Source organism: Marmota monax, unplaced genomic scaffold, assembly GCF_021218885.2.
Source record: "Marmota monax isolate L192 unplaced genomic scaffold, Marmota_monax_Labrador192_F-V1.1 WCK01_AAM20220418_F8-fsc00083, whole genome shotgun sequence".
NCBI classification, from domain to species: domain Eukaryota; kingdom Metazoa; phylum Chordata; class Mammalia; order Rodentia; family Sciuridae; genus Marmota; species Marmota monax.
The window spans coordinates 8,031,326-8,047,648 of record NW_026692848.1 but is presented as its reverse complement, the minus strand read 5'-3'; positions in this window follow the sequence as shown (position 1 = coordinate 8,047,648).

Genomic DNA, 16,323 nt, shown 5'->3' with positions numbered 1-16,323 from the left:
AGGTGGGGATTCATAGCAGTTAGGGTGGCACTCAAGCAGACGACAGACCCCGACCACCGACCACCGAGCACTAAACCACAAGCTGCCTAGAATACCTGCAGACCCCACCCAGTTGGCCCACGCGTACCCTCAATGCTCCACAGGCCTCAACCCCCCCACTCCCTGCCCCCCCCGCCGAATGTGTGCCCCAAGCATGAGTGCAAGACTTTACTGATGGCTCATGAACACCCACAGCTAGTAGCCTGACTCAGCAGGCTCCAGAGAAGGCACACAAACTTGAGCACTTTAGAGCACCACCCTAGGAAAATAAGTCAGAGGCTCACAACACCCACCCTGGCTGTGCAGGATTAAGAGAAGGCATAAAGTCTTAAAAACTTCCCCCCCCAAAAGGGAATGAGAGATGTGGAGCAGACATATTCATAGAAACATCCTGAGACAACTTCAGGATCCTCACCTGGGCTGACTGCTGGAAGTGTTTCTCCCCCGTCAGTCAGTAAAGACTGCAGCCAGTGAGCAAAGACAGGAAGAAAAAGACTTCAAAGAACACAAAAATTCAAGGAAACATGACACCAACAAAGGAAGACACACAAAAAAATTGTCAGTTACCACACCAAAGAAAGTATTTACAAAAATTCCCTTGGGCTGAGGATGTAGCTCAGTATTACAGTGTTTCCTAGCATGCGTGAGGTCCTAGGTTCAATTCCTGGCACCACCAAAGAAAAACTGCCTTAAAAGCAGCTTAGCAAGTTATAAGATAATGCAAATGCGTAAGTCAAAAGTATCCGGAAATAATGTGTGAAGGAAATGAGAATTTTAACAAAGAAATAGAAATCCAACAGAAACAAACCGGGAGGAATCAGGAGGTGATTCCGTGAATGAAATGAAGAATGCAGTAGACAGCATCAATAGCAGACTTTATCACATAGAAGAAAGAACGCATGAACTCTAAGGTAGTTCATTTGAAATTATCCAATCAGAAAAGAAAAAGAAAAGATGAAGAAAACTACATAATTTATGGCCTATCATTAAAAGATCTGATATACAAATTGTGGGATTCTAAGAGAGAGAAAGGGAAGAAAACTGCTACTGTTTGGATATGACTATGCTCCAAGGGTTTATATGCTGCAAACTGTCCCTCAGTATGGCAATGTCAAGAAAAAGGTGATGGAGCCTTTAAAATATAGCGAAAGTCATTAGTTCATTGGGGCATTGCCTTTGGAAGAACTGATGTAGTTCTCATGGGACCCTGCTGAGTTACCGTGAGAGTGGTCTAATATAAAAAGAGCAAGACTGGGCTGGGGTTGTGGCTCAGTGGTAGAGCTCTCACCTAGCACGTGTGAGGCTCTGGGTACGATCCTCAGCACCACATAAAAATAAATAAAATAAACATATTGTGTCCAACTACAACTAAAAACTAAAAACGTTTTTTAAAAAAGAGCCAGACTGATCCCTGAATTCTTTTGTCTTCCTATATTTCCATGCAATCCTTTTCACACCTACCCACCCAGCATTATTATGCAATCTTCTGAGGCCCTCAACAGAGGCCAAACAGATGAGAATCCCGGTCTTGGACTTTCAACCTCCAAAACTGTGAGCTAAATGAAACTTTTTTCTATATAAAATATACAGCCCCTGGTATTCTGTCACAGCAGCAGAAAATAGACTAAGGCACAACATTATTTAAAGAAATAATGACTGAAAACTTCTCGAATCTGGAGAGTGTTATGGGCATCCATATATGAAGCATAAAGGCTCTCAGACAGATTCAATACAAGGAGGACTGTACCAAGACACGTCACAAACAAACTGTTAAAAATCAAAGACCGAAAATCTTGAAAGCAGCAAGAGAAATTAGACTTTTCATGTACAATAGACTATCAGTGGCTTTCTTGGTAGAAATCCTACAGGCCAGGAGAGAATGAGGTAATATATTGAAAGTGTTGTTAGAAAAAATACTATCAACCAAGAATATTTTATCCAACAAAGCTATTATGAAGGACAAATAAAGACTTCCTCAGACAAAGGCTGAGGGAATTCATCATCACTAGACTTACTTTACAAGAAACGCCAAAGGATGATTTTTTGAGCTAAAATGAATAAATTCTGATGAGTAATATAAAGACATATAAGAGTATAAAACCTGGTGGTAAAGGTAACTCTACTTGGTCCTCTGTATCTATGAGTTCTGTATCTGTGGATTTGAACAACTGGAGATAGAAACCTGTGGCCTTGGGGGCCTCCCCATGAAGTGTTCATGGAAGAGAAGCAAAGAATGGTACCCTGGCCCAGGCACTACACAAGTAAACTGACCGATATTAAACTCCAGATTTGTGCAGGCCCTGTACTAAGTCTGTTTTCATTAAGAAAACAATCCTAATAACACCCTCCCTCTCCAGAGACTTGTGGTGTGGTGTCCTCATCTTAGAGGCGAGAAAGGTGAAGCATAGAAACATTAAGTATCTTATCAAAAGTCACAGAAGCAGACATCCCAGAGATGTGTCCACCTGACCATAACATACACTCCTATCCAGGTCATCATCAGCCTATTTCCTGGATACCCAGGCCCGTAAATGGGATAGAGATGGACTTGGTCACTAGCAAAAGGATCTGAGAAAGGATGACCCAGCTGCCCCTGGATACCTCGCTCTGTCCTCTACTTCTGGCCTGGTTTGTGGGTCCCTTATTAGACCCACATGCTCCAACTGTATCCTTGATGCAAAAATGTCCTTTCATGGAATTGAGTTTCACGTTCCCTCTCTGAGTTTTTCAATAGTTCTTTGGATAGAAAGAACACTTTTCCTTAAATCATGTTTATCACTAGTGGGTCCCATGAACTCAGTCATGAGTTTCAGCATTTGCCAAGTGCTGAGTTATTCACAGTTAAAGTTGGCCTGTACACATGCACAACAACTGCCTTTGAAGAAGTTCTGGTCTTGTTCGCTTAGTTTGAAAAATGCACACACATATCACTATTAACTTCCAGCCTAGCCAACAGCTGGGAAGGTCCCGATCCTAGTTCTGTAAGGGACTCTAATGAATCATGGTGGCCCCAGCTCTCTGAACAGCAGGTGCCAAGCTGACCTAAACTTGGCATGGAGGCAGGGAAGGAGGAACTGACCATGAAGTCTTCCACTGTCCGTCCCCATGAGCTTCTGAGGACATTGCTGGTTCACATTCCTAGCAGTCTTTAGTAAGTGTGAATCCCAATGGCTCCGTAGAGTCTGCTAATACGGTCACAGATCATTTAAGGAAAGAAAAATGGAGGCAGAGGTTTCATAATCTCAGCAGGGCACAGACCCATAGACAGGTCCCACACCCTTGCTTAGCCAGGCTTTGAGTCTAAACAAGCCCGGAGAAGCCTACATGTGTATCAGAGGGCTCCAGGGACCCATCAAAGCCATGAACCTTGTGACAGTCATCAGCCTTCCAAGAAGGGGAGGGGTGATGTCAGGGATGTGACATGAGCCTCTCTCTCTTTTTTTTTTTAATTTTTTTATTGTTGGTTGTTCAAAACATTACATAGTTCTTGATATATCATATTTCACACTTTGATTCAAGTGGGTTATGAACTCCCATTTTTACCCCGTATACAGATTGCAGAATCACATCAGTTACACATCCATTGATTTACATATTGCCATACTAGTGTCTGTTGTGTTCTGCTGCCTTTCCTATCCTCTACTATCCCCCCTCCCCTCCCCTCCCCTCCCCTCTTCTCTCTCTGCCCCCTCTACTGACATTCATTTGTCCCCCTTGTATTATTTTTCCCTTTCCCCTCACTTCCTCTTGTATGTACTTTTGTATAACCCTGAGGGTCTCCTTCCATTTCCATGCAATTTCCCTTCTCTCTCCCTTTCCCTCCCACCTCTCATCCCTGTTAAATGTTAATCTTCTTCTCATGCTCTTCGACCCTACTCTGTTCTTTGTTACTCTCCTTATATCAAAGAAGACATTTGGCATTTGTTTTTTAGGGATTGGCTAGCTTCACTTAGCATAATCTGCTCTAATGCCATCCATTTCCCTGCAAATTCTATGATTTTGTCATTTTTTTAATGCAGAGTAATACTCCATTATGTATAAATGCCACATTTTTTTTATCCATTCGTCTATTGAAGGGCATCTAGGTTGGTTCCACAGTCTTGATATTGTGAATTGTGCTGCTATGAACATCGATGTAGCAGTGTCCCTGTAGCATGCTCTTTTTAGGTCTTTAGGGAATAGACCGAGAAGGGGAATAGCTGGGTCAAATGGTGGCTCCATTCCCAGCTTTCCAAGAAATCTCCATACTGCTTTCCAAATTGGCTGCACCAATCTGCAGTCCCACCAGCAATGTACAAGTGTACCCTTTTCCCCACATCCTCGCCAGCACTTGTTGTTGTTTGACTTCATAATGGCTGCCAATCTTACTGGAGTGAGATGGTATCTTAGGGTGGTTTTGATTTGCATTTCTCTGACTGCTAGAGATGGTGAGCATTTTTTCATGTACTTGTTGATTGATTGTATGTCCTCCTCTGAGAAGTGTCTGTTCAGGTCCTTGGCCCATTTGTTGATTGGGTTGTTTGTTCTCTTATTGTCTAATTTTTTGAGTTCTTTGTATACTCTGGATATTAGGGCTCTATCTGAAGTGTGAGGAGTAAAGATTTGTTCCCAGGATGTAGGCTACCTATTTACCTCTCTTATTGTTTCTTTTGCTGAGAAAAAACTTTTTAGTTTGAGTAAGTCCCATTTGTTGATTCTAGTTATTAACTTTTGTGCTATGGGTGTCCTATTGAGGAATTTGGAGCCCGACCCCACAGTATGTAGATCGTAGCCAACTTTTTCTTCTATCAGACGGCGTGTCTCTGATTTGATATCAAGCTCCTTGATCCATTTTGAATTCACTTTTGTGCATGGCGAGAGAAAGGGATTCAGTTTCATTTTGTTGCATATGGATTTCCAGTTTTCCCAGCACCATTTGTTGAAGATGCTATCCTTCCTCCATTGCATGCTTTTAGCCCCTTTATCAAATATAAGATAGTTGTAGTTTTGTGGATTGGTTTCTGTGTCCTCTATTCTGTACCATTGGTCCACCCGCCTGTTTTGGTACCAGTACCATGCTGTTTTTGTTACTATTGCTCTGTAGTATAGTTTGAAGTCTGGTATCGCTATACCGCCTGATTCACACTTCCTGCTTAGCATTGTTTTTGCTATTCTGGGTCTTTTATTTTTCCATATGAATTTCATGATTGCTTTCTCTATTTCTACAAGAAATGCCGTTGGGATTTTGATTGGCATTGCATTAAACCTATAGAGAACTTTTGGTAATATCGCCATTTTGATGATGTTAGTTCTGCCTATCCATGAACAGGGTATATTTTTCCATCTTCTAAGATCTTCTTCTATTTCTCTCTTTAGGGTTCTGTAGTTTTCATTGTATAAGTCCTTCACCTCTTTTGTTAGGTTGATTCCCAAGTATTTTATTTTTTTTGAAGATATTGTGAATGGAGTGGTTGTCCTCATTTCCATTTCAGAGGATTTGTCTCTGATATACAGGAATGCCTTTGATTTATGCGTGTTGATTTTATACCCTGCCACTTTGCTGAATTCATTTATTAGCTCTAATAGTTTCTTTGTAGAGCCTTTTGGGTCTGCTAGGTATAGAATCATGTCACCTGCAAATAGTGATAATTTAAGTTCTTCTTTTCCTATTTTTGTGCCTTTAATTTCTTTCGTCTGTCTAATTGCTCTGGCCAGTGTTTTGAGAACTATGTTGAACAGAAGTGGTGAGAGAGGGCATCCCTGTCTTGTTCCAGATTTTAGAGGGAATGCCTTCAGTTTTTCTCCATTCATAATGATGCTAGCCTGAGGCTTAGCATAGATTGCTTTTACAATATTGAGGTATGTTCCTGTTATCCCTAGTTTTTCTAGAGTTTTGAACATAAAGGGATGCTGTACTTTGTCGAATGCTTTTTCCGCATCTATCGAGATGATCATATGGTTCTTATTTTTAAGTCTATTGATGTGGTGAATAACATTTATTGATTTCCGTATATTGAACCAGCCTTGCATCCCAGGGATGAATCCTACTTGATCATGGTGCACAATTTTTTTGATATGTTTTTGTATCCGATTTGCCAGAATTTTATTGAGGATTTTTACATCTAGGTTCATTAGAGATATTGGTCTGTAATTTTCTTTCTTTGAAGTGTCTTTGTCTGGTTTAGGTATCAGGGTGATGTTGGCCTCGTAGAATGAATTTGGAAGTTCTCCCTCTTTTTCTATTTCCTGAAGTAGCTTGAAAAGTATTGGTATTAGTTCCTCTTTAAAAGGTTTTGTAAAACTCTGCTGTATACCCATCTGGTCCTGGGCTTTTCTTAGTTGGTAGTCTTTTGATGGTTTCTTCTATTTCCTCAATTGATATTGGTCTGTTTAGGTTGTCTATATCTTCCTGACTCAATCTGGGCAGATCATATGACTTAAGAAATTTATCTATGCCTTCACTATCTTCTAATTTATTGGAGTATAAGGATTCAAAATAATTTTTGATTATCTTCTGTATTTCTGAAGTGTCTGTTGTGATATTGCCTTTTTCATCCTGTATGCTAGTAATTTGAGTTCTCTCTCTTCTTCTCTTTGCTAGCATGGCTAAGGGTCTGTCGATTTTGTTTATTTTTTCAAAGAACCAACTTTTAGTTTTGTCAATTTTTTCAATTGTTTCTTTTGTTTCAATTTCATTAATTTCAGCTCTGATTTTAATTATTTCTTGCCTTCTACTTCTTTTGCTGTTGTTTTGCTCTTCTTTTTCTAGGATTTTGAGATGAAGTATGAGATCATTTATTTGTTGGTTTTTTCTTTTTTTAAGGAATGAACTCCACGCAATGAACTTTCCTCTTAGAACTGCTTTCAATGTGTCCCATAGATTCCGATATGTTGTGTCTGTGTTTTCATTTATCTCTAAGAATTTTTTAATTTCCTCCTTGATGTCTTCTATAACCCATTGATCATTCAGTAACCTATTGTTCATTCTCCAAGTGATGTATGCTTTTTCCTTCCTTCTTTTATCGTTGATTTTCAGTTTCATTCCATTATGATCAGATAAGATGCATGGTATTATCTCTACTCCTTTATATTGTCTAAGAGTTGCCCTGTGACATAATATGTGATCTATTTTTGAGAAGGATCCATGTGCTGCTGAGAAAAAAGTGTAACTGCTTGGTGTTGGGTAGTATATTCTATATATGTCAATTAAGTCTAGGTTATTAATTGTGTTATTGAGTTCTATAGTTTCCTTATTCAACTTTTGTTTGGAAGATCTGTCCATTGGTGAGAGAGGTGTGTTGAAGTCTCCCATGATTATTGTATGGTAGTCTATTAGACTCTTGAACTTGAGAAGAGTTTGTTTTATGAACATAGCTGCACCATTGTTTGGGGCATATATATTTATGATTGTTATGTCTTGTTGGTGTATGGTTCCCTTGAGCAGTATGTAGTGTCCCTCTTTATCCCTTTTGATTAACTTGGGCTTGAAATCTATTTTATTTGATATGAGTATGGACACGCCTGCTTGTTTCCGAAGTCCATATGAGTGATATGATTTTTCCCAACCTTTCACCTTCAGCCTATGTATGTCTTTTCCTATCAAATGCATCTCCTGTAGGCAGCATATTGTTGGGTCTTGTTTTGTGATCCATTCTACTAGCCTGTGTCTCTTAATTGGTGAGTTTAAGCCATTAACATTTAGGGTTATTATTGAGATATGGGTTGTTCTTCCAGCCATATTTGTTTATTTCTGTTACTAAACATGGTTTGTTTTCCTCTTTGATTATTTCCCCCCCTTTACTGTCCTACCTCCCACTGTTGGTTTTCATTGTTATTTTCCATTTCCTCTTCCTGTAATGTTTTGCTGAGAATGTTTTGAAGAGATGGTTTTCTAGCTGCGAATTCTTTAAACTTTTGTTTATCGTGGAAGGTTTTAATTTCATCTTCCATCCTGAAGCTTAATTTCGCTGGATACACAATTCTTGGTTGGAACCCATTTTCTTTCAGTGTTTGAAATATGTTATTCCAGGATCTTCTAGCTTTCAGAGTCTGTGTTGAAAGATCAGCTGTTATCCTGATTGGCTTACCCCTAAATGTAATCTGCTTCCTTTCTCTTGTAGCTTTTAAAATTCTCTCCTTATTCTGTATGTTGGGCATCTTCATTATAATGTGTCTAGGTGTGGATCTCTTATGATTTTGCACATTCGGCGTCCTGTAGGCATCTAGGATTTGGGATTCTGTCTCATTCTTCAAGTCTGGGAAGTTTTCTCGTATTATTTCATTGAATAGATTGCTCATTCCTTTGGTTTGAAAGTCTGTCCCTTCCTGTATCCCAATGACTCTTAAATTTGGTCTCTTGATGTTATCCCATATTTCTTGGATGTTCTGCTCATGGTTTCTTAACAGTCTTGCTGAGCTGTCTATGTTCTTTTCAAGTTGAAATACTTAATCTTCATTGTCTGATGTTCTATCTTCTAAGTGTTCTACTCTGCTGGTAGTATTCTCAATTGAGTTTTTAAGTTGGTTTATTGCTTCCTGCATTTCTAGGATTTCTGTTTGTTTTTTATAACCTCTATCTCCCTGTATAGTTGATCTTTTGCTTCTTGGATTTGTTTATGTAATTCATTGTTGAAGTGATCTTTCATTGTCTGATTTTGCTGTCTGATGTCTTCCTTGAGACTCCAGATCATCTGAAGCATGTATATCCTGAATTCTTTATCTGACATTCCATCTGCTGCAGCTATTACCTCTTCTAACATTGAGTTGACCTGCATTGCTTGTGGTCCTTTCTTTCCTTGTCTCTTCATACTGTTCGCGTTTCTTTCTGCTTGGTGAAACTGTTGTGCTATTGAAGTTTCCCCCTATATATTTATATTGGTCTTGTATAGTTGCAAAGTCTCCCTCGCAGGCGCGGGCGGCGGCTCTGCCCCTCCTCCAATTGGGGCAATGGGCCTACCACGCTGGCAGGCCGCTGGGCCTGTTCTGCCAGTCGGTAGCAGGTCCGCCTACCTTGCAGGCGCGGGCGGCGGCTCTGTCCCTCTGCGGGCCGCTAGGCTTGTTCTGTCGGTGGTCGCAGTTCTGCCTACTTTGCAGGCACAGGCAGCGGCACTGCCCCTCTGCAGGCCTCTGGGGCTGTTCTGCCTGTGGGTCGCAGGTCCGCCTACCTTGCAGGCACGGGGGGGGGGGGCAGCTCTTCCCTTCTGCAGGCCACTGGGCCTGTTCTGTCTGTCGGTTGCAGGTCTGGCCTGTTCTGTTGGTGGTCACAGTTCCGCCTACCTTGCAGGCGCGGGGGGGGGGGCGGCTCTGCCCCTCAGCAGGCCGCTGGGCCTGTTCTGTGGGAGGTCACAGTTCCATCTACCTTGATGAGCCTCTCTTAATAAGAAATCTGCCCTGACCATATCTCACCCAGTCAGCTGGAGCGTTGGGCCTTTCACTGGTAAGAACAGGGCAGGGAAAAGGGAGTAGGGTGGGTACTTTGGGGGCAAAGGAGTTTCACAAAGTCACAATGACCTGATTCATGATCTGACTCACAACTGTCCAGATGCTGAAAAACCTCATAGGAAATAAGAATTAGGTGGAAAAACAGGCATCTAAAACTTTTAATATGATCAACAAGTCACTGTATGATTTGACTCCTACCTAATACTAAACATACTTCACTGATAGAAAATGATGGAAATAACACTATTAAGAACATACTTGTACCTATTTTCCAGGGCACATGTGCAGAGGTTTCTCTAGGGTAGACACACATGTGCTCACTAGAAATGGAATTACTGGGTTGAGGAGTATGTTTATCAGATCCTCAACTTCATAAGAAAATGCCTACTTGTTTTTCAAAATTATTATAACAATTTACCCCCTTAACTAATTTATACAGTATTTAATTTCTCATCAATACTTGGTATTTTCAGATCTATTGATTTTTAATAACACAGTTTGGTCAAAATCTACATTAGATTGAAGCATGATTTTCTTTTTCTTTTTCCTTCTTTATTTTTTTTAATCTTCTGATATACAGAAATCCTTCATCTCAATGACATTGATTACATCAGTCTTTTATAGTTAATAATGTATTTTTTAAAAAAACTTTCCTACTTCAAAGTCTTAAAGATATCCTCCAGTAATTTTTTTCTTAAGGCTTGAGTGTTTTGCATCTCATATTTAAAATATGATGAAATATTATATTATAATAACAAAATATGATGAAATGTAATAAATAAGCCCAGAGCCTTCATGAACAGATTCTCTATTCTAGTCACCTGTACTGCCACCTCTAGCATATTTCACATTTCAAAAGAGGTGTCAAATGTTTTCTGGTTCTCTATCTGTTCCATGGGCCAGTTTCTTGTGCCTTGGGCCAATATCATACTGTTTAACTCACTCTGACTCTAAAATAAATAAGGCCCCCCTTTAGGACAAGTTCCTCTGCCTAATCTTCCCTCTCTATTAGCTGGACTCTCCTGGAGATTTTGTCTTCCAGTCAAATTGTAGGGAAACATTGTCCTGCTCCTTAGAAAACTATTGGAAATTGGAAGCAATTGGCTTCTTTACTGAATAGTCTTTTAAGCTAAAAATATGTTATTTTCCCATTTATATAAGTCTTTCATGTATTTTAATAGCATTAAATTGTTTGTTTCCTCCATGTAGATTTGCACATCTTTTGTCAGATATTTAGTACTTCATTTGGGGGGTGGTTTCTTATATTAAACGTTATTTAACTATTCTACTAGAAATAGTAGCTAGCTTGTTTTCATTATATTGTATAAACCATTGTTGGCATACATAAATGCAATTTATTTTATATGCATCTTAAATCCAATGATCTTGCAAAAGAAATAAATAAAACCTCTTAATTTGAGTGAATTTTTTAGTACAATTTTTGAGGTTTTAAAAATAGACTGAACGACATCACCAGACAGTAATAATGTTTTATTTCTTCCTTTTCTATCAGGAATGTGACTGCATTCTCTTACTGTGCTACCCCGGAGTTCTACAAAACTGATGATCATGGTATTCTAATTATATTCCTGAATTAAAAATTATTGCCGCTAGCATTTCACTATTGGAAGGATACCAGCTGCCTTTTGGTAGACAGTATTTATCACTCCTTAAGGAAGTTTCCTTCCTAGTTTATTATAATCTCTTTTTACTTTAATCAAAGGGTGTGTCTTTGTCTTTTGAGATGCAGAAGGTACTGTGTTACATCTATAGATTTTAAAACTTATAAACCACTGGTGCCTTCCTGGGACGAACCCAACTTGATCTGGGTGTATTTTCTCTGCCATTACAATGCTATATTTATATTGCTAACATTTTATGGAGGGTCTTGCATCCATGTTTATGAGTGTCATTGTATTAAAACTTTCCTGTCCTCTTCTGGCTTTAGTCTCAAGGTTATAAACACCTCTGACAATACTTTGGAGAGTCTTCTCTTTTGTGTATTTTCTGAAAGAGCTGGTAACACTGGAAGAAAAATTATTTAAAAATTTACTAAAAGTCACCTGTAAACCATCTAGGTCTCTGGGGAAGGGGTCCAAGCTTGGGCTCAAATTCTGTAATAAAAATAGACCTATCAAAACTTTCTATTTCTCCTTGAGTATATATGCTTTGAGGTTATTCTTTCCTAGAATTTGATCATTTCATACAGATTTTCATATTTATTCTCTAACGCTTTCATACTCCTCTTTCTTTCTTAACATCTCTGTTTCTGTATTTTGTTCCTTTTACTTTTAATATTTTTATTTGCAACTTCTCTATATTTTTGGTCATCAATTCAGCAAAAGTTCATTTGTTTTATTATCTGCTTAAAGGACCAACTTTGATTTTGAAATTATCAGTTCTAATTGTCTTTACTTCTTATTTATTTTTGCTTATTCCATTCTTTATGTTTTTAAAATTTTCTGGAGTTATTTTTATAACTTCTCAAGTTGGACACTCAGTTCCTCAAGTTTCTGCCTTTCTTTCTGGTGCACACTTTTAAGACATAAATATATCTGAAAATACTGCTTTGGCATTATCCCATGAGTTTTGATGTACACTATTTTCATTTGGTTTTCAGTAATTTAAGTTTTATTAAATTAAATGTAGTTTCTTATATTAAACATTATTCAAAAGTATATTTCTTTAATTTTCAAATGTCTAGGTTTTTGAAATTTGTATTCTTGTTATTAATTGTACAGAAGTCAAAAAACATATTATATGATTTCAGTTCTTTGAATTTATTGAGATCTGCTTTAAAGTACAGTATAAGGTCTAATTTTTGCAAGTGATGTAGGCATAGAATACAGAGATGAATACGTATCCTTGAATCTCTGATTCTATAAGTATCTATTAAACTAAATAGTTGACTGTTTTGTTAAATTTTTGATATTTTGTGTTTATTTTGGTGTGCTTGAACTATCAATAATTGAAAGATGTTAAATCCTCATACCATAATGGTAAATGTGTCTGTTTCTCTCTGTGTATCTATTGCAGTTTGAGTCCTTTTTATCAAATGCACACATTTTGGAGTGTATATTTCTGATGAATTTAGCTTTTTACATAGTGACTTTTTCTGTCACTAATAATCATTTCTATCTTAAAGTCTATTTTTGGATATTAGTATACCTACTAGCTCTTTTGTTTTCTTTTGTATTAATCTTTATAAATTGCAAATACTGAACTTGTTTTGCAAGTTGTTGTTTCTCTATGTATTTATCTGTTTCTTAACTGGAAAGTTTCATCCATCTACATTTATTGTGATTACTGATACATATTTGGAATCATTCTCTATATCCCTTTGTCTCACATTAACTATGCTTTTTAAAGTATTTTTTTTTACCATTTTGAAATTGCAATTCTTCTTGGTTCTTAGTGTCTCTTAGTATCTCTTCTCTCCTTTACAAGGCTGAATGTCATTTATCTTTTTCTTTTAACGGTTGCATAGTGAAAATATTATTCTTAATAATAACTATGGTGAAAATATATGTAAATAAACCTGCCATGTTTTAAGAGTCTTACATACATTAATTTATCTAATCTCCACAGCAACCCTCTGAGCTGGGAAGTATTAACAAAGTCCAAGGTTAACATCTTAACTTCTTCTAAACTGAGTAGGACCTAAGAATGTATTAACTCCAATCATTCTCCTTCAGAATTAGAGGCTATTTTTCTTATATGTTAGCTGTTGTGCATGTGTAAGGAGGAAGAGCCCAGTTTTGCTTTGAAGCAGGTAAAACAGATTCTAGAACTCCATTCTTATAGTTCAAAGAGAGCAAAACCCCCAAGGGACCTCAGCTTAGCACACTGTGTGGCATGAGTAGCACGATTCCAAGACACTTGTTCAATAAACAGAGGCATCTGGTCTCTTCAAAAACAAAGACTTGGAAAATTATGAACTATGATATTTGATAAAGGGACAAGCTGTTTTATAAATGTTGGAACAAGTAGTACATGGGAAAAGAAGGCAAGGCGCCAAGAAAGATTAGGGGCAAGATTTGTAATGCTCTATTTAAACCAAAGCAGTCATTCCCTGAAATGCTGGCCCTGAGGTTTGGAAGCTGGGGGTGGAAGGAATGATGGAAGCCACAAGCCATCACTGTAAGGACCTCACTGAGGGCTGGTAAAGGATTCAGAGTCTGAAGGAACTGTAAGAGGAAACTTTATCCAAATGCTCCATTGTGCTAATTATTGTATGAAGGGCTGGAAAACCTCACGGGGTGAGCCATCCCTTCCCTCCATGTTGTCTATGGCCTTCGTGTACCTGGGATTGGGGACTGAGTCTCAGCTGCCACTTTCGCCTCTCGGCCTTCAGAGTGCCTGACATGTGGATGCTCGTACAAGTGTTCTGACCCCAGAACCCCACGGGAGGCAAGCCCTGTTCAGCAGCACCCCTGGGGTGCAGGAAACCAAACCCCAATGTAGCAGGAGCTGTGCTGACAGGCAAACCATCTGCTGACCTCAAATAGCTGTGTCCTGACCACCCCAAGGACACACAAGGCAAGACTTTCTCTTGAGTTTTTCTGCTGGGGATCTTCTACGATCCCTGCAATAAAAAGACTATTTCTGCTCCTTACCCCATTTTATTTCCTGCTCAACTTACAAAGTGAAAAGCCACAAGGAATGAGGGCTTAAACAGTACACTTTGTTCTCTAAATACTGCGTCTTCGTCCAGCTCTTTATCATCTGTGGAAAAATGGTAAAGAATGTGCTTGGAATGAGGACTCTGAAGTCCCCATGAGGAGATTCATCTTTGCAACTGAAAAGAAGTCAGAAAACACAGAGACATAAACTAATCCCCACCTGATATTTAGAGCAAGTGTCTTGCTCATTAAAATAACAGTACATTTTGATATGGAAGACTGTACATATTAAATACATTTTCTAAGATGGCTTTTTCTAAACATGGTTCTTTGAAATTAAGGTTTATTGTGGAAATTTCTACCAAGGAAATTTAATACACTCAAACTTAGCAAGGTTTTTACAATTCATTATAACTGCAATGAAATAAGACCTTTTGCAATCACGAAGCAAAGTTGGATTAAAAGATTTCCATAAATGGCCAGGCATCACGAAGAAAGACAAAAATGATTTTGTTCATTTAATGGTTTTGGATGGTTCAATGACCTTGAGTCTGTGGAAACATCTGTGTTACAAGGTGGTGAACCGAAGGGTCAGATGGCAGGTGCACCTGGGGAAAGAGGTGATACCTCAGACTGAAGTGTGGCCCTGTTGGCCACCAGAAGACCATGTCCTAAAACCATGGAGGCTCTGTTTTAAGCAAGGTGTGCTGAAGAAGGCAGGCTCTAAGATGGCCCCAGGATCCCCCTCCTCTGCTCTACCTACCTTGGTGTGGCCCCCTTCTTTGAGTGTGGGCTGGATTTAGTGACTCATTTCTAATGAATAGAAGACAGCGGAAGAGTCACATGGCCAGGGACCAAAGTCTCCAGCCAGCAATCAGGATGATGGGAGCCTGCCCATAACCCCATGAGTGAGTTGGGGGCTGAGCTTCCCCTAACCAAACCCTGACAGAACCACAACCCTGATCAATACTTTGCCTGCAATGTCAGGGGAGATCCTGAGCCAGATCACTTAGCTAAGTCACTCTGGGATTTTTGATCCTTAGCATCCATGAAACAAAAAGTGTGTGTTGTTTTCAGCTGCTGGATTTGGGGCTAATTTGTGAACCAACACATAACAATTATACTTGGCCTGCTGTTTGCATGTAAAAAGAGAAAAGAGAAAAAATGGGCCCTGGCTCACTGAGAAGAATGGGGGAGGATGACCTGGATTAGGCTGGTAACAGCTAGGGTAGCAACAAGGGGCATTGTAGGAACAGTCAGAAGGAAAGGCAAACCCAGAGACGCATACCCACGTGGGAGGATGGGTGGAGGAAAGAAGCAGAGGCAGAGCCACTGAGCATGCTGGTGGGAGGACAGACCTGTCACTGAGACAGTGACACTAGCAAAGCAGCGGAGCCAGGGAGGGAGGAGGAACTCGGGCTGGGAAAGACTGCAGAGCTCGCGGATGTCCAGCTGGGGATCTGGAAGGCGGCAGGGGATGGAAGCCGGAGTTCCTGAGCTCCAGGGCCAGAGCTCCAGATCTGGCAGTAGGCAGAGTGGAAGGAAGCAGGAGGACCAGAGGGGAGACGCACAGGCTGCAGCGAGGTGGAGAGCTACCTCATGTGCTTCCTTTTCCCAGTCTCAGAAGCAAAGGATCTGTTGAGCACATGAATCGGCCTTCGTGTGAAGTTCCTGAAACCAGACGCTGTGCACAGTGAATATCCAGAATTGTTTTAGTTAGTTTTTTCGCTGCTGTGACTAAAAGATCTGACCAGAACGATTTTAGAGGAGGGGAAGTTCAGTTGAGGGCTCCGGATTTCACAGGTCTTAGTCCATAAGTGGCTGGCTCGATTCCTCAGGGCTGGAGGGGAGGCTGAACATCATGTGGAAGAGTGTGGCAGAGGGAAGCAGGGAGACTCCACTGGCCAGGTTCAAATATATACACCAAAACCACTCCCGAATTCCCACCTCCTCCAGCCACACCCCAGCACTCCAGTGACCACTCAGCTAATCCCTAATAGGAGATTAAATCACTGATTGGGTTAAGGGTCTCACAACCCAATCATTTCTCCTCTGAACCTTCTGCATTGTCTCACACCTCATAACCAAACCGTAAGAAGAATAGTTATTATTATTTAACATCTTAGGAGAAGAGTGGAGAATTTCTAGTGGCAGGAGAGTCTGTGAATTGAACACAAATCAGCTGGAATCTCTCCCATTTTCTATTTGATTTTCTCTTCTACAATATTAAACATCCACCTGT